Raw genomic sequence first — 25,797 nt, 5'->3', positions numbered from 1 at the left:
TTGAGGTTTGTTTTGTGTCCTAGGATACAATCAATTTTTCAGAATGTACTATGGGATGATGAGAAGAATGTATATCTTTATCTTTGGAATGGAATGTTCTATATATGTCTATCAAGCACAGTTTTTCTAGGGTCTCATTTAAATCTCTAATACCTTTGCTTAATTTCTGTTTAGAGGATTTGTCCACCTCTGAGAGAGAGGTGTTGAGGTCCCCTGTTATTATAGTGTTATAGGATATCGTATTGCTCAGACTAAGCAAGGTTTGTTTTAAGAATCTGGGAACATTTAAATTGAGTCATATTTATTTGGAATTGAAATGTCTTCTTGTTGTATTTTTCCCTTAACCAATATGAAGTGACCATCATTGTCTTTTGTGACTTTAGTTTCTTTAAATCCACATGTATCTGGAAAAAACATTGCAACCCCTCTTTTCTTCGGAATTCCATTTGCTTGAAAAACTGACTTCCGACCCTTAACTCTGAGTTTTAATTTTTCTTTTGATGTGAGGTGTGTTTACTGCAGACATCAAGTAGGTGGTTGTGTTTTTTAATCCAATCAGCCTATATATGCCTCTTCAGTGGGGAATTCAAGCCATTGGCATTTATTGAGATAATTGATAAGTTTGGTAGCATTCTATTCATCTTATCTTGTGAAAGTCCATTGCTTAGTTTTGTCTTTTGCATCATTGTGGAAACTAGGTTCTGTCCTTTAGTTTCTGGGTGTTTACTTTGCTGAAGGTCCATTGTGATGATCAGTGTGTAGAACAGGTTGAAATATTTCCTGTAAAGTTGGTCTTGTTATGGCAAATTTCTGCAATGTTTGCATATCAATAAAATATTTGATTTCTACCTCAATTTTAAAGCTTAGCTTAGTGGGATATAGAATTCTGGGCTGGAAATTGTTTTGTTTAAGTAGGTTAAATATAGATGACCATTGTCTTCTGGCTTGAAAAGTTTCTTTAGTCCACAATCACCCTGATAGGTTTGCCCCTGTAGGTGAGTTGGTGCTTACTGCTGGCAGCTTGCAAAATCTTTTCTTTTGTCTTGACTTTATATCAATTAATCACAATATGATTAATTAATCACAATATGCCTTAGAGAAGCTCTGTTTGAGTTGAGGTGACGAGGGGACCGATATCCCTTTGATAGGAGTGTGACAGAATTTTTGGTGATATTTGGGAAATTTTCATTTATCATGTTCTCTAGAATGGCTTCCATTCCTCTGGGGCATTCTCCTTCCCCTTCTGGGATACCTATAAATCATATGTGTGAATGCTTCATAGAGTCCAATAATTCTATCAGTGAACATTCTGCTTTGTCTCTCTTCTTTTCTGCCTCTTTAACTATCTGAGTTATCTCAAGAGCTTTATCCTATACCTCTGAGATTCTTTCTTCTGCATGATCTAATCTATTGTTGATACCATCCGTTGCATCCTTAAGTTCCCTGATTGATTGCTTCAGTTCCTTAAGCTCTGCTATATCGTTACTATATTCTTCGTATTGTTCATCTCTTATTTGATTCTGTTTTGGATTTCCTTTTGGTTATTATCCACTTTCTCAGCAATTTCCTTCATTAAATTCCCCTTCTGTCATTTCTAACATTTCTTTATAGGAGGCATCTTCTGCTGTAGCTATCTCACAATCCCTAGAAGGGGTTACACTGGACTGGTATTTCATGTTGCCAGGATTTTTCTGCTGATTCATCTTCATGAGTGCTTTCTTGTATCTGTTTGCTTAGCCTGATTTTCCTTTCACTTTTTCTTGCTCTAAGTTAATATGCAGTTGGCCTGAAATTTTAATGTGTCCTTTTGGTACAAGACCAGAAGGATGAGAAGATTGAAGAGCAAGAAGGGAAAAAAGATTTAAAACATAAAAAAAAGAAGTGGAGGGGCCACACCTATGGTGTACCTTAGAATGGGTACAGGTGAAACCTACTAAATGCAGAACACAAATGTCTACACACAATAACTAAGAAAATGCCATGAAGGCTACGTTGAACAGTTTGATGAGAATATTTCAGATTGTATATGAAGCCAGCACATTGTACCCCTTGATTGCATTAATGTACACAGCTATGATTTATGGGGGCAAGACATGATTGCAAGAGGGACTTTGCCTAACAATTGCAATCAATGTAACCTGGCTTATTGTACCCTCAATGAATCTCCAACAATAAAAAAAAAAAGAAAGAAAGAAAGAAATTCAAAAGAAAAAAAAGAAGAGGGGGTGAGTAAAAGGAAATATTGGCAAAAAGAAAAAAGGCACTGAAAGCAAGAAACAAGAGTAATTTAGGTGTATAGAAGGGCATAGGTGGAAAGTCTATAAATAAGCCTTTAAATGGTTCCATTTTGTGAAGGTAAGTTTGAAGTCTTTTGTGAGTTAGAAAAGAAAGAAAAACCTGGACAGAACTCCGTATGTGGCTAAAGGCCTGGTCACATACAAATGATTAAAGGCCTGGCGTCGTGGGGGCAGGCCTGCAGACAGGTACCTGTATGTGTCTGGAATTTCCAGACTAGTCCCTAAAGATGAGTACTGCCTCCAGATGGTCTGTTAAAGGTGAAGCAAACAGCTTATTTCCCAGAACTTTGTTTTGTGGTTTTGTTTTTGATTACTTAGGATAAGAATAACTTTAGATAATGCTAGTGAAGTGGTTATCAGTTAAGCCATAGGCCCATAGGCGCCAGGCAGTGAGAGGCCTGGGGTGAAGTTTTAGGTCATATGTTTATTGTGTGTATGTGTAGTATTGCCTATATAAGCTTTGGTGAGAGAAATAAAGTTGCTGCATGCCACAAGAGAGCTACAGCCTTCCTTATTCGCCATACAATTTCATTGCAGGCCTTAATCTCTGTGGCACCTCACCATGCAACTTTCACACAAACTTTTGGTGCAGCAGGGTGAGCTTAGCAAGGACAGTATGGGGCCTGCTTCCTCGGGATCACTTCTCTCTTTGAGCGGTTGTCAGCTTAAGGTAAGCCTGGTACTTTGAAACTGGAAGGAAGGTCCTCACACCATAATTATGTGAGACTTCCAGCAATAGAATAAAGAAATAATGGGAAATTCTCAGTCTTGGCAGGACCAGTATGTAGCCCTGTTAAAGGCTCTGTTAAAGTCTACAGGCACCACTGTTAAAACAAAAACCTTACAAGTACTGTTTAATCTAGTAGCTAAACATTGCTACTGGTTTACTCCAGAAAAAAAAAAAAATCAATTAAATTTAAAAGTTTGGAAGAGTGTAGGCAAAACCTGTAGGCGTGCCCATCAGAGGGAGAATGTGTAAGTAGGGATATTTGGGCCACCTATCACTGGGTAACTGTGGCGTTGGAACCTTTACAATCTAGTTCCGATGCAGAAAATCTTGAAAATTTTCCTCCCCCACCTCCAGAAGAGGGAAAGACTGTAGAAGAGCCTGTGTATAATGAACCAGAAAATCCAGAATTTAAGAAAGAGCTAGAGAAAGATCAAACGAAAAGTGACTCAGATCGTATAATAACCAATTTTTCTGATAGCGAGGACATGACTAAAATTAAGAAAAAGTTAGCCCAATATTGCCAGGCCATTGATAAACGTTATTCAAAACCTCCCCAAAGTATTTTCCGACCTTACAAGATAACACTTTGACGCCCACTGCTCCTCCAGGTTGCTATCCAGTGTGGCCAAATCCTTTGGATTCTCAATTCGTTACTAAACTCCATTTTCCTGTTGATCCGACAACTTTTTATATCGTCCAAAATGCAGAGTCTTCCTCGATGCTGCACCAAACTTCTAATGCTCAGTCCACCAGTGATTTCACTTTCCCACTACTTAAGGAAACACTTGAGGATGGGAAGGTACAAACTAGTCATATTCCTATTTAACTAAAGGCTTTAACTATATTATAAGATGCTGTTCATAGTTACAGCCCTAAGTTGCCATATGTTATGGGGATTTTAAGATCCTATTGTGCATACCATTTACTTATTCCCATAGATTGGGATACTCTAGTACAAAATACTTTGAATCCAAGACACTACATTCAATTTAAGTCCTGGTGGACGGATGAAGTGAAAAAACAAACTCTCCGTAATAGACTGGACAATCCTCCTACTTTTAACTTTGATCAGTTAACAGGAACTGGAGCCTTTGATGGTATAAATGCTCAAACACAGTATTTCAGTGAATTACTGGCTCAAATTCGAAATAATTGCCTTACTGCATGGTAGCATCTCAATAAAAAGGGGCAGATTAAACAATATTTCAGAAAAATATTTCACAGAAACAACAAACCATATACTGAATTTATTGCTCATTTACAATTAGCAATTGAGAGATCAGTGCCTGGACAAGATGCCCAAAAAATGTTGCTCCTGCAACTGGCTTTTGAAAATGCTAACACTGATTGTAAAAAAGCCATGGCTGAACTCATAAATCAGGATAATGTCACCATTGATCAATATATTCACTTTTGTTGTGAGGTAGGATCAGGCATTTTCCAAGTTAATCTGTTAGCCTCAGATTTGCAACCCAGTACTACAAGATCTAAGTGCTATAACTGTGGAAAATTTGGCCACATTTGGAAAGAATGTAGAAAAAGTAAAAGTGAAACTAAAACTGAGGCCAAGCTGCCAGGCATTTGTCACCAGTGTGGTAAAGGCAGACATTGGACAAATGAGTGTCGTTCAATTAAGGACAAAATTGGCAATATTTTGCCTTCTACCCGGAATCAGGGAAATTCCAATACCAGGCTAGCTTGAGGCCCCCAAACAAACAAGTTGAGCTCTCTTCTTCAGTAGTTTCCAGTGAGTGATGGCGAGACTCACACTCAAGTTAATCAGAACTAGGTTCTCTTAACAAATTCTACGTCCAAGATTTATTTCATGCCACTAAGGAAGTGCAGCTTGGGATCTCCCTTTATTAATGGGATGTTAACTTTAACCGTGGGGAATCTCCTAAAAAATTACCCACTGTTGTTTATGGTCCCATACCTTCAGGGACTGTGGGATTAATACTAGGAAGAAGCAGTTTTACTTTGGAAGGACTTTGTGTACACCCAGGAATAATTGATGAAGAGTATAAGAAAGAAATTTTAATAATGGCTTCAGCCACAGCAAATATCCAATTGTCTGCAAGACATCATGTGGCTCAAATATTAATTTTACCATATCATAAAGGCAAAACAGCTCCTGTTACCAGGGAAGGTGGTTTTAGAAGCACAGGAAAACATTTATTTTGGCATACTTTCCAAAATGATGCTCGCCCTCAATGTAGGGTGACATTTAAACATAATATTCAAATTGAAGGGCTAGTGGACACAGGAGCAGATGCCTCTGTTATTGCTTCTCACCTGTGGCCTGAATGTTGGTCAAAAGCTCAAAGAAATGCTACTTTTGTCGGGCTTGGAACAATGACTAATATTGAACAAAGTACTTCTGATTTACAATGTCAAGGACCTGGAGGACAAGCAGCTCGTATCCGCCCTTATGTTACATTCATAGCCATTACCTTGTGGTTCGAGATCTATTACAACAAAGGAGAACTATGCTCACTATCCCCACAATTTCAAAGGCTGCTAAAAATATAATGTTTAATATGGGCTACGATCCAACCCAGTCCAGCCCTTCTAGAGAGCTTAAAATAACTCGAAGTGGCCATGATAAAAAAGGCCTGGAGCTTCCTTCTTTATCAGATGATTTTTCTCAGGGGCCTCTGCCCAGTGCTTCACCCTTTCCTTTCAGTGGAAAACAGATAAACCGGTTTGGGTGGAGCAGTGGCTTCTTCCTTTGGTAAAATTACAAGCGTTACATGAATTAATTGTTGAACAATTACAAGCTAGACATATAGAACCCACCACTAGTGCATGAAATTCTCCAATATTAGTAATTAAAAAGAAATCAGGCAAATGGAGAATGTTAACAGATTAAAGAAAAAGTAAAGCAGTCATTCAACCAATGGGTCCTTTACAACCAGGAATTCCTAATCCAACTTTATTACCAAAGCATCATCCTTTAATTATTATTGACTTAAAAAATTGATTTTTAAATATTCATTTGCAACCAAAAGATGTGGACCATTTTGCATTTACCATTCCTGCTTTAAACATTGAAAAAGCTACTCGGAGGTTCCACTGCGAGGTAGTGCCTCAAGGTATGCTTGACAACACCACCTTGTGTCAACTATTTGTAGATCAACCTTTAGAAGAACTTAGGAAATCTTTTCCAGAGGCCATGTGTTTACATTCTATGGCTGATATATTGTTGGATCATCCATGTCCTAATAAATTACAAGAATTATACAAATTAGCATGTTCCAAATTTAAAGAATATGGTCTCCAATTAGCAGAAGTTAAAGTTCCAACTCAAGAACCTTGGGAATATTTAGGATACTGTATTACTTCTCAAAATATTGTTCCTCAAAATGTGCAGATTAGAAGAGGTTCTCTTTGAACTCTAAAAGACTTTCAAAAATAATTAGGAGATATTAATTGGGTATGGCCAACTTTAGGAATCCCCACTTATTGTCTTATTAATTTATTTTCCATTTTGGAAGGGGAAAATGATCTTTGCCACCCTAGACAGCTTACTTAAAAAGAATTACAGTGGGTTGAGGAACATATCCAGAATGCTGAATTAAACCAAATCTCTCAAATTAATAATTTTTTATCTGTGTCTTTTCATCAATGCACTCTAGTACAGGACTGATTATGCAAGAAACAGCCTTTGTTGAATGGTGCTTTTTATCTAAGAAAGCATCCAAAAGGATGGAAACCTACATACAAAAAATGGCCTTTATAATATTAAAAGGAAGACAGCACTTAAGACAATTAACTACTAGGAAGAGATCCTGAAAAAATTGTTGTTCCCCTAATTAACAATCAAATTTCTGATTTACTTATGTTGAATACTGAATGGCAAATTACATTATCTGATTATATTGGAATAATAGACAATCATTTTCCTCCAGATAAAAAAATTCAGTTCCTTAAAAATAATTCTTAGATTTTACCTAAAATACAAAAACTAGAAGCCATCCCACATGCAGAAACATTTTACATGGATGCAAATAAAATGGAGATATCTGGATATGTATGTCCTCATACTCAGAAAGTACAACAATCCCCTTATTCATCTGTACAAAAAGCAGACCTATTTGCTATTATATTATGTCTAAGAGATTTTCCTGATCTGTCCCTTACCATTATTTCTCATTCAGAGTACTCTACTCATATTGCAAAAACTACTGAAACTGTTACTTTGCCATTTAATTCACAAGAACTTACTTTATTGTTTTCATGCCTTCAGCAGTTAGTTAGAAATAGAACTTATCGGGGGAGGAGACAAGATGGCTGACTGAAGCCAGCTTTCCACAGAGGCTCCCGTCCAGAAGGAGAGTTAAAGGACAAAAATTCAGCAAGTAACCTGGTGGATTTGAGCTGCACTAAGAGAGAAGGTTGAAGAACGCACGTCAACCCCGCTGAGGTGAGCTGTGACCACAAGGATACAAACAAATGGTACAAAATCCATCACCAATTGGATGGGAGTCCCCTCCCCCATGAGAATGGCTCAGAGTGCCACACAAACAATCGGGCAGAGTTCAAAGGTCCTCCCACTATACGCCACGGGAGAGACCCTCTAAAAACTGGACCTACCTCCCCTACTAGGGTGCCACGGCGTCTTCCTGCCAGGCATAAAACTGTATAAACTGTATATAGTATCTACCTGGAATTCTGAGCTCCCAGCACTCCCCTTTACTCACACTGAGGTCTGGAGGCCAGTCCTGGTCGGCGGAGGGGGACTGCACCGGAGTGGCAGTACCCTGAGGCACAGTGCGACAGCCGTGTTTTGGTGACAATACGGCAGGCATAAAACTGTGTAAAGCTGTGTGTGTTCTCTGCCCGCAGCCCCACGCTCCCAGTGCTGCCAGCACTCCTCTCTGCTCTCACTCCAAGATCTGGAGGCCTGTCCCCCAGGGGTCCAGACTCTTGGGCGATTTCTCAAGGGGTATAGACAGTGCTGGGCTGAAGCCGGTCGGTGCAGACTCTGGGGTACGGGAGCGGAGAGAGGACTTTTGTCCGAAAGGGAGCTACACCGGAGCAGCGGTTGCCTGAGCCATAAAACAGCAGCCCTCTTTTGCTAGCAATATGGCTTACTACCGAATATTATGAAGCCACACACCCTGTCTCCCTGGGCAACCAGAGACTCTGAGTATAGGATTTGCCTCAGGCTACTCCAACTTGCAAACCGGGGAAACTCCCAGGGCGGGGCTGACCCAGAGGTCCACTTTACTGAACCTAAGATGCACCTGGCCCGCAGGGGATCATCAGCCTATAGACAATACAAGAGCAAACAAGCTGATTTGGAACTCAATTTAGCTTCTCTTCTGCAGGGGAACCGCAGAGTTGTTCTGTTCTGTTCTGTCAGTAACATTAATCAGGGGCGAGACTGGACCTGAGTGAAAACCCCCCAACCTTCATCAAGCACCCGAGGTTGTCAGGCCTCACCTCCTACTGCTAGAGAGAGGCAGAGTACAGCGGCCTGGCAGACTTCCTTGTGATTCAGGCAGGTGCAAATTCCTGGAGTACCTATTCACTACAGGCAACTGGGTCAGCCAACTGCAGGTCTATCAGTGACTAGGTGTGACAGTGGTGCAAGGTGGGGAAGGAGGCATCAACCTTCCCAGACTGATCTATTGGCTGGGTGGCTCCTCCTGACTCCACGCAGCACTGGAGCAAGCCACATAAGAGTAGTCACCAGACCCCTGTGATCCAGTTCCCAGAGACCTCTTAAACTCTCTCACCCGAGACAGGTGCAGACTGAGACAATTGATTTGGACTTTTTGAACTGAACCAATCACCTGAGGACAAATCAGGTCGTGCCCTGGGTGCACAGGGGGAGGAAAGTTTGATTTTTCTTTTCCAATTGTTTGCAGTGTGGGGTGGGGTGACTTAATTGCTGATATTTCTCCAGAGATGAGACTTCAATCCAGAGTATCTATTTCACTAGGGTGGAAGAGAAACCAGCTGAAAACAAGACAGAACCACTTAGCCCCACCACACCAGACAGGGCCCCAGTTTCTCAGGCCACAACACTGTACAGGCCCTCGACAAAGCCACAGGGGAAAAAATCAGAGGGAGTAAAACAACCATGGGGCAGAATCAGTGGAAAAACTCTGGTAACATGAATAACCAGAATAGATCAACCCCCCCCAAGGAAAGATATGGCAGATGCAATGAAGATCCCATTCATAAACAACTGGCTGAGATGTCAGAAATCGAATTCAGAGTTTGGATTACAGACAAGATTAACAAGGTTGAATTATGAATTCGAGGAGAAATTCAAAAGCTGTCTCAAGAATTTAACGAATTTAAAGACAAAACCACCAAAGACTTAGACACACTGAAGCAAGAATTTCCAGCCCTCAAAGATATGAAAAATACAGTAGAATCCCTCAGCAACAGAATGGAGCAAGCAGAAGAAACAATTTCTGACATCAAAGATAAAACCTTTGAATGCTCCCAAACTCTCAAAGACAAAGAGAAATGGAGAGCAAAAACGGATCATTCTCTCCGAAAGCTCTGAGATAATTCGAAGAAGGCTAATATCCGAATGATAGGAGTTCCAGAAACAGATGAAGTGGCCTCGCTGGGCATAGAGGCCCTTCTGCATGAAATTATGAAAGAGAATTTTCAAGACATGCCTAGAGATTTTGAAATTCAGATAGCAGACAGCTTGAGAACCCCAGCACGACTCAACCCCAATAAGACATCCCCCAGGCATATCATAATTAACTTCACTAAAGTTAATATGAAGGAGAAAATCCTTAAAGCTGCCAGGAGAAAGAAAAACATTACCTTCAAAGGGAAGAATGTTAGAATGACTGCAGATCTCTCTGCTGAAACTTTTCAAGCCAGAAGAGGGTGGTCACCGACTTTTAATCTCCTAAAGCAAAATAACTTTCAACCCCGGATCTTGTATCCAGCTAAACTGAGTTTCATTTATGATGGAGAAATTGAATACTTTAATGAAATTCATACGTTGAAGAAATTTGCCATAACCAAACCAGTTCTTCAGGATATTCTCCGACCTATCCTCCATAGTGACCAACCCAATCCTATACCACAAAAGTAAACTCACTCAGAAACCTCGGATCAAACTCCAATTTCCACACTGGCAAAAGGATTAAAAATGCCCAGTGGACTTTTAAAAACTCGATACCCAAAACTTCACCAGACTTATCAATATTCTCCATTAATGTGAACGGCTTAAACTGTCCTCTAAAGAGGCATAGGTTAGCTGACTGGATACAAAAACTCAGGCCAAATATCTGCATACAAGAGTCACATCTTAACTTAAAAGACAAATAAAGACCCCGGGTGAAAGGATGGTCATCCATATTTCAGGCAAATGGTAGTCAGAAAAAAGCGGGTGTTGCAGTTTTATTTGCAGATACAATAGGCTTAAAACCAGGAAAAGTAAAGAAGGACAAGAATTGTCACTTCATATTTGTTAAGGGTAATACTCAATATGATGAGATCTCAATTATTAATATCTATGCACCCAAGCAGAATGCACCTCAATTTATAAGAGAAACTCTAACAGACATGAGCAACTTGATTTCCTCCAGCTCCATAATACTCAGAGATTTCAACACTCCTTTGGCAGTGTTGGATCGATCCTCCAACAAGAAGCTGAGCAAAGAAATCTTAGATTTAAACCTAACTATCCAACATTTGGATTTAGCAGACATCTACAGAACATTTCATCCCAAAAAACCTGAATACGCATACTTCTCATCAGCCCATGGAACTTACTCAAAATCAATCACATCTTAGGTCACAAGTCTAACCTCAGTAAATTTAAAGGAATAGAAATTATTCCATGCATCTTCTTGGACCACCATGGAATAAAATTGAGCTGAATAACAACAGGAATCTGCATACTCATACAAAAACATGTAAGTTAAATAACCTTATGTTGAATGATAGCTAGGTCAGAGATGAGATTAAGAAAGAAATTGCCCACTTTTTGGAACAAAACAACAATGAAGACACGAACTATCAGAAACACTGTGACACCACAAAGGCAGTTCTAAGAGGGAAATTTATAGCACTGCAAGCCTTCCTCAAGAGAATGGAAAGAGAAGAAGTTAACAACTTAATGGGACATCTCAAGCAACTGGAAAAGGAAGAACATTCCAACCCCAAACGCAGTAGAAGAAAAGAAATAACCAAAATTAGAGCAGAATCAAATGAAATAGAAAACAAAAGAATAATACAACAGATCAATAAGTCAGAAAGCTGGTTTTTTGAAAAGGTCAATAAAATAGATAAACCTTTGGCCAATCTAATCAGGAAAAAGAGTAAAATCTCTAATCTCATCAATCAGAAACAACAAAGACGAAATAACAACACACTCTCTCAGAAATCCAAAAAATCCTTAATGAATATTACAAAAAACTGTATTCTCAGAAATATGAAAATCTGAAGGAAATTGACCAATACGTGGAAGCACATCACCTTCCAAGACTTAGCCAGAATCAAGTGGAAATGTTGAAGAGGCCCATATCAATTTCGGAAATAGCATCAACCATACAAAAACTCCCTAAAAAGAAAAGCCTGGGACCAGATGGTTTCAGAATTCTACCAAACCTTTAAAGAGGAATTAGTACCTATATTACTCAACCTGTTCCAAAAGGTAGAAAAAGAAGGAAGACTACCTAACACATTCTATGAAGCAAACATCACCCTGATCCCCAAACCAGGAAAAGATCAACAAAAAAAGAAAATTATAGACCAATATCACTAATGAATATAGATGCAAAAATATTCAACAAGATCCTAACAAACAGAATCCAGCAACACATCAAACAAATTATACATCATGACCAAGTCAGTTTTATCCCAGGGTGTCAAGGCTGGTTCAATATACGTAAATCTATAAATGTAATCCAGCACATAAACAAATTAAAAAACAAAGACCATATGATTCTCTCAATCGATGCAGAAAAAGCTTTTGATAATATCCAGCATCCCTCCATGATCAGAACACTTAAGAAAATCGGTATAGAAGGGACATTTATTAAACTGATAGAGACCATCTACAGCAAACCCACAGCCAATATCATATTGAATGGAGTTAAATTGAAATCATTTCCACTCTGATCAGGAACCAGACAAGGCAGCCCATTGTCTCCATTGCTTTTTGACATTGTAATGGAAGTTTTAGCCACCGCAGTTAGGGAAGAAAAGGCGATCAAGGGTATCCATATAGGGTCAGAAGAGATCAAACTTTCGCTCTTCGCAGATGATATGATTGTATATCTGGAAAACACTAGGGACTCTACTACAAAACCCTTAGAAGGGATCAAGGAATATAGCAGCGTCTCAGGTTACAAAATGAACATTCATAAATTGGTAGCCTTTATATATACCAACAATAGTCAAGTTGAAAAAACAGTTAAGGGGGCCGCGCCTGTGGCTCAGTGTGTAGGGCGCCGGCCCCATGTACAGAGGGTGGCGAGTTCAAACCCAGACCTGGCCAAACTGCAACAAAAAAATAGCCAGGCTTTGTGGAGGGCGCTTGTAGTCCCAGCTGCTCGGGAGGCTGAGGCAAGAGAATCACGTAAGCCCAAGAGCTGGAGGTTGCTGTGAGCTGAGTGACGCCATGCATGGCACTCTAGTGAGGGCAGTAAAGTGAGACTCTGTCTTTACAAAAAAAAAAAGAATTAATAAAATGAATAAATAAATAAAAAAGAAAAAACAGTTAAGGACTCTGTCCCATTCACAGTAGTGCCAAAGAAGATGAAATATTTGGGAATTTATCTAACAAAGGACGTGAAAAATCTCTATAAAGAGAACAATGAAACTCTAAGAAAAGAAATAGCTGAAAATATTAATAAATGGAAAAACATACCATGCTCATGGCTGGGAAGAATCTACATTGTTAAAATGTTCATACTACCCAAAGCAATATATAATTTCCATGCAATCCCTATTGAAGTTCCACTGTTATACTTTAAACATCTTGAAAAAACAATACTTTGTTTTATATGGAATCAGAAAAAACCTTGACTAGCCAAGACATTACTCACAAATAAAAACAAAGGAGGAGGAATTACGCTACCAGAACTCAGACTATACTACAAACCGATAGTGGTCAAAACAGCATGGTATTGGCACAAAAACAGAGAAGTAAATGTCTGGAACAGAATAGAGAACCAAGAGATGAACCCAGCTACTTACCATTATTGAATATTTGACAAGCCAATTAAAAACATTCAGTGGGGAAATGATTCCCTGTTTAACAAATGGTGCTGGGTGAACTGGCTGACAACCTGTAGAAGACTGAAAGTGGACCCACACCTTTCACCATTAACTAAGATAGACTCTCACTGGATCAAAGATTTAAAGTTAAGACACGAAACTATAAAGACACCAGAGGAGAGTGCAGGGAAAACCCTTGAAGAAATCAGTCTGGGCGAGTATTTTATGAGGAGGACCCCCCCGGGCAATTGTAGCAGCTTCAAAAATACAGAACTGGGAGGTGGAGCAAGATGGCGGCCGAGTAACAGCTTCCTTGCATCTGGGCACCGTGAGTCTGGGGAGATAGGACTCCAGGCATCTCTGGCTGGTGGGATCTGCCTATCATCACCCCTGCGAGGATACGGGGAGTCAGCGAGAGACTTCTGGACCCCAAGAGGAGGACAAAAACTGTGGAAAACTGGCAAGTGATCGCGTGTGTTCAATCCGTCTAAACTCGCCTGCAACTGTAAGTTCAGTAGCAGCAAGACTGCAAACCAGAAAGGCCTTACCTGTGAACTGTTTTGGTGTCTTTGGACTTGACACTCAGTTGAACTGCCTTGGGGAGAGCCTGAGCAGGATTGCGGACAACTTTGGCCGTTGTCTAGGGCCCCATTCTGAGCCACTGAGCCAGACGGAGCTAATAGTGTTTGGCTGTGGGTCACAGGAAGCCATTGTGAGTGATCTGCCCCAGCAAGCTCCGCACTTAGGGTCACAGAGCTAGAATTGGGTGGGAGCTGGTAACCCAGTGACCAAGTAGCCTAAGGGCGGGGTCAGAGCCGCCTTGCAGCCCTAACTCTCAGGGACAGAGTGAGACCAGTTTTGACACACTGGGTAGGTGGATAGCCACTTCAGTAGTGATTGCAGCAACAAGCACTTTCCTGGGAAAGCTTCTGCTCAGTAAGTGAACAAGTTCAAAGTGGCTTTTAAGTGGGCTGAAGAGATTTAGGGTTTCTACCTGCTGGGGTTTGAGAAATCAGCAGCCTCCAGTCGTATCAGAACTGTGATTAACATCTCATACCCCAGAAGACCACGTGTTGCCCAGACAATATTCAATAACATATACATACTGCTTTGTTTTTGGTTGTGGGTTTTTTTTTTTTTTTTTTGGCTTGGTAGTTTTTTGTGTTTATATTGATGTTTTTGATGTTGTTTTGTTTTTTAATTTCAACCTTTTCCATACAGATCCTTTTTCTTTCTCAATCTTTCTAGTTTAATTATAATTTCCCATTGCTGCCTTTTTCAATAATTAGAACTTCATTTTTGCTAGTGTTTCTACTGCTATTATTTGGTTTTCCACCCAATTTTACCCCGAAAAGTTTTCTGTTTGCTTGTTTTGGTTTGATTTATAGCATTTTTGTCTTTCCTCTCTACTTGGTGGAGGTGGGGTACTGTGTCTGATCAGGTTAGCAAAGAGCTGCTGACCTCAAGGGAAGCACCCAAATGGGCACCCCCAGAAGGTGAGTTTTTTTAAGGTGTCAAAGTACCCTACTGTACACCTATATTGCTCTGTCTCCCTCTTTCTGTGCCTCTCTTCTTTTTGTCAATATTCCTTTTACCCACCCCCTCTCCTTTCTCTATTTTTCTTTGTTTTTCTTATAACTCGGTCCTCCTTACTTTCATCCCTTTTTTGCTCTTCAACCTTCTCACCCTTCTTGTCCTGTAACCCTTAGTCCACAGGCACGAGAACTTAAAGAGCAAGAGGAAGTGAAAGGAAAATGAGGGCAAGGAAACAGATAAAAGAAATCACTCATGAGGAAGAATAAGCAGAAAAGTCCGGGCAACATGAAGAACCAGTCCAGAACAACCCCGCCAAGGGACCATGAGGTAGCTACTGCAGAGGATTCCACCTATAAAGAAATGTCAGGAATGACAGAAAGGGAATTTAGAATACACATGATGAAAACAATGAAAGAAATGATGGAAACAGTGAAGGAAACTGCTAATAAAGTGGAAAATAACCAAAAGGAAATCCAAAAACAGAATCAAATAAGAGATGAATGATATGAAGAACATAAAAAGGATATAGCAGAGCTGAAGGAACTGAAGCTGTCAATTAGGGAACTTAAAGATGCAGTGCAAAGTATCAGCAACAGGTTAGACCATGCAGAAGAAAGAATTTCAGAGGTAGAAGACAAAGTTCTTGAGGTAACTCAGACAGTAAAAGAGGCAGAAAAGAAGAGAGAGAAAGCAGAACATTCACTGTCAGAATTATGGGACTTTATGAAGCGTTCCAACATACGAGTTATAGGAATTCCAGAAGGGGAAGAAGAATGCCCCAGAGGAATGGAAGCCATACTAGAGAATATTATAAAAGAAAATTTCCCAAATATCACCAAAGATTCTGACACACTGCTTTCAGAGGGATATCGGACCCCAGGTCGCCTCAACTCTAACCGAACTTCTCCAAGACACATTGTGATGAACCTGTCCAAAGTCAAGACAAAAGAAAAGATTCTGCAAGCTGCCAGGAGTAAGCGCCAGTTGACCTACAGGGGCAAATCCATCAGAGTGACCGCAGACTTCTCTAATGAAACTTTCCAAGCAAGAAGACAATGGTCATCTACCTTTAATCTACTTAAACAGAACAATTTTCAGCCCAGAATTCTGTACCCTGCTAAGCTAAGCTTCAAAATTGATGGAGAAATCAAATCATTTACAGATATACAAACATTGAGGAAATTCGCCACAACAAGACCAGCTCTACAGGAAATACTTGAACCTGTTCTGCACACTGACCACCACAATGGATCAGCAGCAAAGTGAGAACTCAGAAATCAAAGGACAGAACCTAACCTCCACACTGATGCAAAAGATAAAACTAAGCAATGGACTCTCACCAAATAAGACGAATAGAATACTACCACACTTATCAATTATCTCAATAAATGTTAATGGCTTGAATTCCCCACTGAAGAGACATAGATTGGCTGACTGGATTAAAAAACACAAGCCATCCATTTGCTGTCTGCAAGAAACACACCTGGCTTCAAAAAACAAATTAAAGCTCCGAGTCAAGGGTTGGAAGACAATTTTTCAGGCAAGTGGCATTCGGAAGAAAAGAGGAGTTGCAATCTTATTTTCAGATACATGTGGATTTAAAGCAACTAAAGTCAAAAAAGACAAAGATGGTCACTTTATATTGGTCAAGGGAAAACTACAACAAGAAGACATTTCAATTCTAAATATTTATGCACCCAATTTAAATGCTCCCAGATTCTTGAAACAGACCTTACTCAGTCTGAGCAATATGATATCTGATAATACCATCATAACAGGGGACTTTAACACTCCTCTTACAGAGCTGGACAGATCCTCTAAACAGAAATTAAACAAGGATATAAGAGATTTAAATGAGACCCTAGAACAAATGTGCTTGATAGACGCATATAGAACACTCCCTCCCAAAGATAAAGAATATACATTCCTCTCATGACCCCATGGAACATTCACCAAAATTGATCATATCCTGGGACACAAAACAAATATCAACAGAATCAAAAGAATTGAAATTTTACCTTGTATCTTCTCAGACCATAAGGCACTAAAGGTGGAACTCAACACTAACAAATATGCTCGACCCCACCCAAAGGCATGGAAACTAAACAATCTTCTGTTGAATAACAGATGGGTGCAGGAATAAATAAAACAGGAAATCATTAACTTCCTTGAGCATAACAGCAATGAAGACACAAGCTACCAAAACCTGTGGGATACTGCAAAAGCAGTTTTGAGAGGAAAATTCATCGCTTTAGATGCCTACATTCAAAAACCAGAAAGAGAGTGCATCATCAATCTCAGAAGAGATCTTATGGAATTGGAAACAGAAGAACAATCTAAGCCTAAACTCAGTAGAAGAAAAGAAATACCCAAAATCAAATCAGAGATCAATGAAATTGAAAACAAAAGAATCATTCAGAAAATTAATGAAACAAGGAGTTGGTTTTTTGAAAAAATAAATAAAATAGATAAACCATTGGCTAGACTAAGGAAAAATAGAAAAGTAAAATCTCTAGTAACCTCAATCAGAAATGATAAAGGGGAAATAACAACTGATCCCACAGAGATACAAGAGATCATCTCTGAATACTACCAGAAACGCGATGCCCAGAAATTTGACAATGTGAAGGAAGTGGATCAATATTTGGAATCACACCCTCTCCCTAGACTCAGCCAGGAAGAAATAGAGCTCCTGAACAGACCAATTTCAAGCACTGAGATCAAAGAAACAATAAAAAATCTTCCAACCTAAAAATGCCCTGGTCCAGATGGCTTCATTCCAGAATTCTATCAAACCTTCAAGGAAGAGCTTATTCCTGTACAGCAGAAATTATTCCAAAAAATTGAGGAAGAAGGAATCTTCCCCAACACATTCTATCAGGCAAACATCACCCTGATACCAAAACCAGGAAAAGACACAAACAAAAAGGAGAAATTCAGACCTATCTCACTCATGAATATAGACGCAAAAATTCTCAACAAAATCCTAGCCAATAGATTACAGCTTATCATCAAAAAAGTCATTCATCATGATCAAGTAGGCTTCATCCCAGGGATGCAAGTCTGGTTTAATATACGCAAGTCCATAAACGTTATCCACCGTATTAACAGAAGCAAAAATAAAGATCACATGATCCTCTCAATAGATGCAGAAAAAGCATTTGATAAAATCCAGCATCCTTTTCTAATTAGAACACTGAAGAGTATAGGCATAGGTGGCACATTTCCAAAACTGATTGAAGCTATCTATGACAAACCCACAGCCAATATTTTACTGAATGGAGTAAAACTGAAAGCTTTTCCTCTTAGAACTGGAACCAGACAAGGTTGTCCTCTGTCACCTTTACTATTCAACGTAGTGCTGGAAGTTCTAGCCAATACAATTAGGCAAGACAAGGAAATAAAGGGAATCCAAACGGGAGCAGAGGAGGTCAAACTCTCCCTCTTTGCTGACGACATGATCTTATACTTAGAGAACCCCAAAGACTCAACCACAAGACTCCTAGAAGTCATCAAAAAATACAGTAATGTTTCAGGATATAAAATCAATGTCCACAAGTCAGTAGCCTTTGTGTACATCAATAACAGTCAAGATGAGAAGCTAATTAAGGACACAACTCCCTTCACCATAGTTTCAAAGAAAATGAAATACCTAGGAATATACCTAACGAAGGAAGTGAAGAACCTCTATAAAGAAAACTATGAAATCCTCAGAAAGGAAATAGCAGAGGATATTAACAAATGCAAGAACATACCATGCTCATGGACAGGAAGAATCAACATTGTTAAAATGTCTATACTTCCCAAAGCAATCTACCTATTCAATGCCATTCCTATCAAAATACCAACATCGTACTTTCAAGATTTGGAAAAAATGATTCCACGTTTTGTATGGAACCGGAAAAAATCCCATATAGCTAAGGCAGTTCTTAGTAACAAAAATAAAGCTGGGGACATCAGCATACCAGATTTTAGTCTGTACTACCAAGCCATAGTGCTCAACACAGCATGGTACTGGCACAAAAACAGAGACATAGACACTTGGAGTCGAATTGAAAACCAAGAAAGGAAACTAACATCTTACAACCACCTAATCTTCAATAAACTAAACAAGAGCATACCTTGGGGGAAAGACTCCCTATTCAATAAATGGTATTGGGAGAACTGGATGTCTACATGTAAAAGACTGAAACTGGACCCACACCTTTCCCCACTCACAAAAATTGATTCAAGATGGATAAAGGACTTAAATTTAAGGCATGAAACAATAAAAATCCTGATAGAAAGCATAGGAAAAACACTGGAAGATATTGGCCTGGGGAAAGACTTCATGAAGAAGACTGCCATGGCAGTTGCAACAACAACAAAAATAAACAAATGGGACTTCATTAAACTGAAAAGCTTCTGTACAGCTAAGGAGACAATAACCAAAGCAAAGAGACAACCTACACAATGGGAAAGGATATTTGCATATTTTCAATCAGACAAAAGCTTGATAACTAGGATCTATAGAGAACTCAAATTAATCCACATGAAAAAAGCCAACAATCCCATATATCAATGGGCAAGAGACATGAGTAGAACTTTCTCTAAAGACGACAGACGAATGGCTAACAAACACATGAAAAAATGTTCATCATCTCTATATATTAGAGAAATGCAAATCAAAACAACCCTGAGATATCATCTAACCCCAGTGAGAATGGCCCACATCACAAAATCTTAAAACTGCAGATGCTGGCATGGATGTGGAGAGAAGGGAACACTTTTACACTGCTGGTGGGACTGCAAACTAGTACAACCTTTCTGGAAGGAAGTATGGAGAAACCTCAAAGCACTCAAGCTAGACCTCCCATTTGATCCTGCAATCCCATTACTGGGCATCTACCCAGAAGGAAAAAAATCCTTTTATCATAAGGACACTTGTACTAGACTGTTTATTGCAGCTCAATTTACAATCGCCAAAATGTAGAAACAGCCTAAATGCCCACCAACCCAGGAATGGATTAACAAGCTGTGGTATATGTATACCATGGAATACTATTCAGCCATTAAAAAAAATGGAGACTTTACATCCTTCGTATTAACCTGGATGGAAGTGGAAGACATTGTTCTTAGTAAAGCATCACAAGAATGGAGAAGCATGAATCCTGTGTACTCAATTTTGATATGAGGACAATTAATGTCAATTAAGTTTATGGGGGTGGAAGCGGAAAGAGGGACGGAGGGAGGGGGTGGGGCCTTGGTTTGTGTCACACTTTATGGGGGCAAGACATGATTGCAAGAGGGACTTTACCTAACAATTGCAATCAGTGTAACCTGGCTTATTGTACCCTCAATGAATCCCCAACAATAAAAAAAAAAAAAAAAGAAATACACTACTGGGACTTGATCAAACTAAAAAGCTTCTGCGCAGCCAAGAACACAGTAAGTAAAGCAAGCAAACTGCCCTCAGAATGGGAGAAGGTGTTTGCAGGTTATGTCTCCAAGAAAGGTTTAATAACCAGTATCCACAGAGAACTCAAACTCATTAGCAAGAATAGAACAAGGGATCCCATCACAGGCTGGACAAGGGATTTGAAGAGGAGCTTCTCTGAAGAAGCCAGGCGTGCGGCCTTTAGACATATGAAAAAATGCTCATCATCTTTAATCATCAGAGAAATGGAAATCAGAACTACTTTGAGATATCATCTAACTCCAGTGAGACTAGCCTATATCACAAAATCCCAAGACCAGAGATGTTGGCGTGGATGTGGAGAAAAGGGAACACTTCTACAGTGCTGTTGGGAATGCAAATTAATACATTCCTTTTGGAAAGAGATATGGAGAACACTTAGAGATCTAAAAATAGATCTGCCATTCAATCCTGTAATCCCTCTACTGGGCATATACCCAGAAGACCAAAAAGCACATCATGACAAAGATATTTGTACCAGAATGTTTATTGGAGCCAAATGCATAATTGCTAAGTCATGGAAGAAGCCCAAGTGCCCATCGATCCATGAATGGATTAATAAACGGTGGTATATGTACACCATGGAATATTATGCAGCCTTAAAGAAAGATGTAGACTTTACCTCTTTCATGTTTACATGGATGGAGCTGGAACATATTCTTCTTAGTAAAGTATCTCAAGAATTGAAGAAAAAGTACCCAATGTACTCAGCCCTACTATGAAACTAATTTAGGGTTTTCACATGAAAGCTATAACCCAGTTATAATCTAAGAATAGGGGGAAGGGGGAAAGGGAGGGGAGGGTAGGGGGAGGTGGGTAGAGGGAAGGGGATTGGTGGGATTACACCAGCGGTGCATCTTACAAGGGTATATGTGAAACTTGGTAAACGGTCTGTGAAGCTAGTGAATGATGCCCCATGAATATATTAATGTACACAGCTATGATTTAATAAAAAAAAATAAACTTATATCATTCTAGGGGGAAATCCAAAAAAAAAAAAAAAAGAAAGAAATAGATCTTATCTATACATATTACTCATGTTAGAGCTCACACCAATTTACCAGGTGCCATTTCATTGGGCAATAAAACTATTGATCAGTTAGTAGCTTCAGTTTCATCTGCTCAACATGAGCGTACATTACATCATACTAATGTTTAAGCTTTAAAAAGAAGACATGACATTTCTTGGCATACTGCAAGAGTTATAATATGCTCTTGCCCTACTTGGCAGCCTTTAACGGCTCCACATTTACCTATGGGAGTCAATCCTAGAAGATTATTATCTAATTAATTATGGCAGATGGATGTTACTCAATTTCAAGAATTTGGAAAATTAAAATATATCCATTATTCTGTAGATACATATTCACATTTTTCTTGGGCTTCAGCAATGACATCTGAGAAGGCTGATGCCATAATTTCTCATTTATTAGAAGACTTTGACTATAAAAACAGGTAATGATTTTGCTTATATTTCTAGCAAATGTCAAGCTTTTTGAAAATTACATAGTATAAAGCGTATTACGGGTATTCCTGGTAATAGTACAGGACAGGCCATTATCGAAAGACAAAATTGAACTTTAAAAGAAATGCTGTTAAAACAAAAGAAAGGGGGAGAACAGTATAATATCACCCCGAGAAATAGATTATCTTCAACTCTTTTTACCTTACATTTTTTGAATATAAATGACAATAATGAGACTCCAGCTTATAAGCATTGGATCAAAATTTCTTCTCCTCCATTAAATCAACCCATTTATTATAAGGTTACTCTAACAAAATCATGGACCCTGGCAAATGTCATACGATGGGGAAGAGGTTATGCTTATATTTGCACAGGAGATACCAAACTTTGGGTTCTAGATAAAAACTTGAAACTGACATGGCCCCTTAGACACACACCCGGAAATCGGAGAAACAAATGATGTCCCACTTGAATGGACTAAAACTGGGAGCAACACAGAAGGAGAGATGGTCACTGCTGCCTTGGACAAAGGAAGCACCCCCGATGACTTGGGGTCAGGTAAAGAAATTGTGCCATCAAGTGGAGAAACTGGTGAATTACACCCACCAGCAGATGAATGCCTCCAATCTATTTCTGGCAATGATGGCCCTTTTGACTGTCCAGACTCAAGGACAAAAAATATGAATATTGGACTTACATTCCTAACCCTCCTTTACTTCGAGGTGTTAGCTGGCTGGAACCTACTCTTCCTAATTATGTTAATGATTCTTCTTGGCTTCCTGGTCCTTATAACACCAGAGGGCCGTTCTGGCCTAAGGAAGAAGGCATGGGGATTTCTAATTATACTGCTGCGGTGATTGGTCCTCCCATATGTTTTGGAGACCACTGCCATTGCCTTAACATGTCTATGCAAATGTGGGCTAGTTTGTATAAACATATGCCTGAAAACAAAGAACAAATATCTGAAATGTTTGTTAAGTGTTTACTTTCTAGACAAGATCCGTATTGATAAGATTTCTTCCCATCCTGAATTACCACCTTATAAAATGCATATGTTTTCAGAAATTCGTGAATGGGTACATTGGACCAAATGTGAAGGAGATTTTGCACATATGCTTATTAATACCACAGGTGGAGAAGTCATGGATTTGGGACCCATGGCTTACTGAAGATCAGACTTGGAATCAGCTTTGTCTTTAAAAATTTTATATAATGAAAGCAACACATCAGCTTCAGATTCTGAGTATATTTCATGGATGAATGGAGGGTTCCCCCCCCAATACCTGGAATTACAGCATATCCTAAACAAATGCATTTGTGGAAAATTGCTGTAGCTTTACAACCTAAGGCTTGGATTTGAGGATTATTTTTCCATAACAACTTCCAAGAATATGAAATGAAGTTTGTGGTAAATGACACCAAGTACATTCAAGCTTGTTTACAACTTCCTTTTGTATGGCTAAAAGGACATGTTACTTGGAATAAAGTAACAGGAGAATTATTTTGTTTTACTTGCCAATTGTTCACTTGTAGTAACAATTCTTTGAGATTTAATCCATCTAAGGAACAATTGTATTTGCTGAGAGCTCACACCAGAGTTTGGCTGCCGATCAACTTAAAGAGACCTTGGCAGGAGTCCCCAGCATTGTCCATTCTGCAGCAGATAAGATCCTGATAAGACGCAGACGTTTCATAGGTCTGCTCATTGCTGCCATCTTCGGGATTATCACTGTTACTGCTGCCGCTGCTACTGCTGGCGTTGCATTAACTGAAAATATTAAGATTCAAAACTTTGTGGCCAATTGGCATAAGAACTCTGAACAATTATGGATTGCCCCAAAACAGATTGATACTGAAATATACAATGAATTATCAGATTTACAACAAGTTCTTGTTATGTTAGGTGATAAATTGGTCAGTTTAAAAAACACATAAAATTGAAATGTGATTGTAATATTTCATCTTTTTGTATTACCCCTGTTTTGTACAATGAAACTAAGTTCCCTTGGGAAAAAGTGAAAACACATTTGTTGAACCATGAACATTTAACCTCTGATACTGTTAATTTACAACATGAAGTGTATTCCACTTTTCAGCATAAATTGGAAAAAGTGGATGGAGATGCAATTTTAAAAGGAATTGCTGATGGAATAGAACAATTAAATCCATTGCCAAAAATTAATGGTCTAATTGGAAGTTCTGTAGGATCATTTGCATTGTTATTAATTTTGTGTTTGATCTTTTATATTGCGTGTAAGAGAATTAATCAAGCTAAGCAAGAAAATGAAAGACATGGTGTGATTTTCGCATTGATGATGAGTGATATAAACGCTCAAAACCACAATAAAAAACAAAGGGGGAATTATAGGCGAAAAGCTTATAAATAAGCCTTTAAATGGTTCCATTTTTTGAAGGCAAGTTTGAAGTCTTTTTCGAATTTGAAAGGAAAAAAAATACCTGGCTAGAACTCCATATGTGGCTAAAGGCCTAGTCACATAGAAGTGATTAAAGGCCTGGCTTCATGAGGGCGGGCCTGAGGGCAGGTACCTGTATATGTCAGGAATTTCCAGACTAGTCCCTAAAGATGAATGACTCCCTCCAGATGGTCTGTTAAAGGTCAAGTACTCAAACAGCTTATTTTCCCAGAACCTTGTTTTGTGGTTTTGTTTTTGATTACTTAGCATAAGGCCAGTAAAGTGGTTATCGGTTAATCCGTAGACTGGTAGGTGCCAGGCAGTGAGAGGCCTGGGGTGAAGGTTTAAGTCATATGTTTATTGATTAATTGTGCATACATGTATATTGCCTATATAAGCTTCGGTGAGAGAAATAAAGTTGCTGCATGCCATGAGAGAGCTACAGCCTTCCTTATTTGCCATAGAATTTCATTGTATGTCTTAATCTCTGCCGCACCATACCACACAACTTTTGCACAACAGTAGGGTACTATGACCCAATGGTAAAGGCCTCCAACCTCTGGGGGTTCTGGGTTGGGTGATTCCCTTGAGGTCAACAGCTCTTTGCCAGCCAGCTCAGACACAGTAAACCACCTCCACCAGGTAGAGAATAAAAAAAAAATACTATAAATCAAACCAAAACAAATAAGCAAAACCGTTATGGAATAAAATTGGGATGAAAAAAACAAATAATAGGGGCAGAAATACTGGCAAAAAAGAAATTCTAATTGTTAAAGAAGGCAAAAATGGAAGATTGTATTTAAACTATAATAGTGAAAAAAAGAGAAAAAAAAGAAATGAAAAATATCAAAGAAAAATGTTGAAATTAAGAAAAAAAAAACACCCGCCCCCCAAAAAAACAGTATATATATGTTGCTAAATATTGCAACAGGTGATCTTCTGAGGTATGAGATGTTAATCACAATGTTGATACAGCTGTATGAGATGGAGACTGGAGGCCTCTGCAGATTTCTCAGACCCTGCAGGCTTTGGAGCCCAAATGTCTCCTCAGCCCACTTAAAAGATACTCTAAACTATGAACACTGGCCAAGCAGAAGCTTTCCAGGGAAAGCACTTATCCCTGGTATCTCTCATGGCATGGAAGCCTGCTTATCCAGTGCACCAAGTCCAGTCTCCCTCTATGCCCCTGAGGACCAAGGTTGTTAATCTGCCAAACACTTGGATCGCCACTCTTCTCCAGCATCTCAGTCCCCACCTTTGGGCAGCTCAGTCACTAGATTACTGTTCCAAGGTCTCCCCGCCGATCCCCACGCTGCAACACGCAGGGGCAGCTCCCCCACAGTAGCTGTGCTCCTTTTCAGCTCAGTAGCTCAGTCCAGGGCCACAGACAATGCCCAAAGTCATCCTCACAAAACAGCCCAAGAGCTCCCAAGGCAGTTCAATCGAGTGCCCAAAAAAGCACAAAACAGCCCACAGGTAAGGCTTTTCCTGCTTGCAGTCTTGCTGTTGCTGTGGTTATAGCCGGAGGCAGCCTCTGACCAAACAAACGCACCTACCACTTGCCAGTTTTCCACTGCTTCTGTCCTCCTTGCTGAGTCCAGAATTCTCTCGCTGACTTCCTGGGTCACCAAAGGGCAGCCTCTGGGCAAAACTCACTAGCCAGAGATGCCTAGAGTCTTCTCTCCCCACTCTCA

The 25,797-nt window shown here is 39.4% G+C and overlaps 2 pseudogenes; one reads left to right on the top strand and one right to left on the bottom strand.

Moving 5' to 3' along the window:
• LOC128577232 (Krueppel-like factor 4) overlaps window positions 1-25,797 on the top strand; it is an 873,632-nt pseudogene that overhangs the window by 224,698 nt on the left and 623,137 nt on the right.
• The window catches only part of LOC128577233 (Krueppel-like factor 4), a 793,492-nt pseudogene that overhangs the window by 225,836 nt on the left and 541,859 nt on the right, over window positions 1-25,797 (bottom strand).

The sequence above is a fragment of the Nycticebus coucang genome, chromosome X, assembly GCF_027406575.1.
Source record: "Nycticebus coucang isolate mNycCou1 chromosome X, mNycCou1.pri, whole genome shotgun sequence".
Classification (NCBI taxonomy): domain Eukaryota; kingdom Metazoa; phylum Chordata; class Mammalia; order Primates; family Lorisidae; genus Nycticebus; species Nycticebus coucang.
Note: the sequence above shows the minus strand (reverse complement) of the source record. Positions and strands in the feature narration are given on the sequence as shown.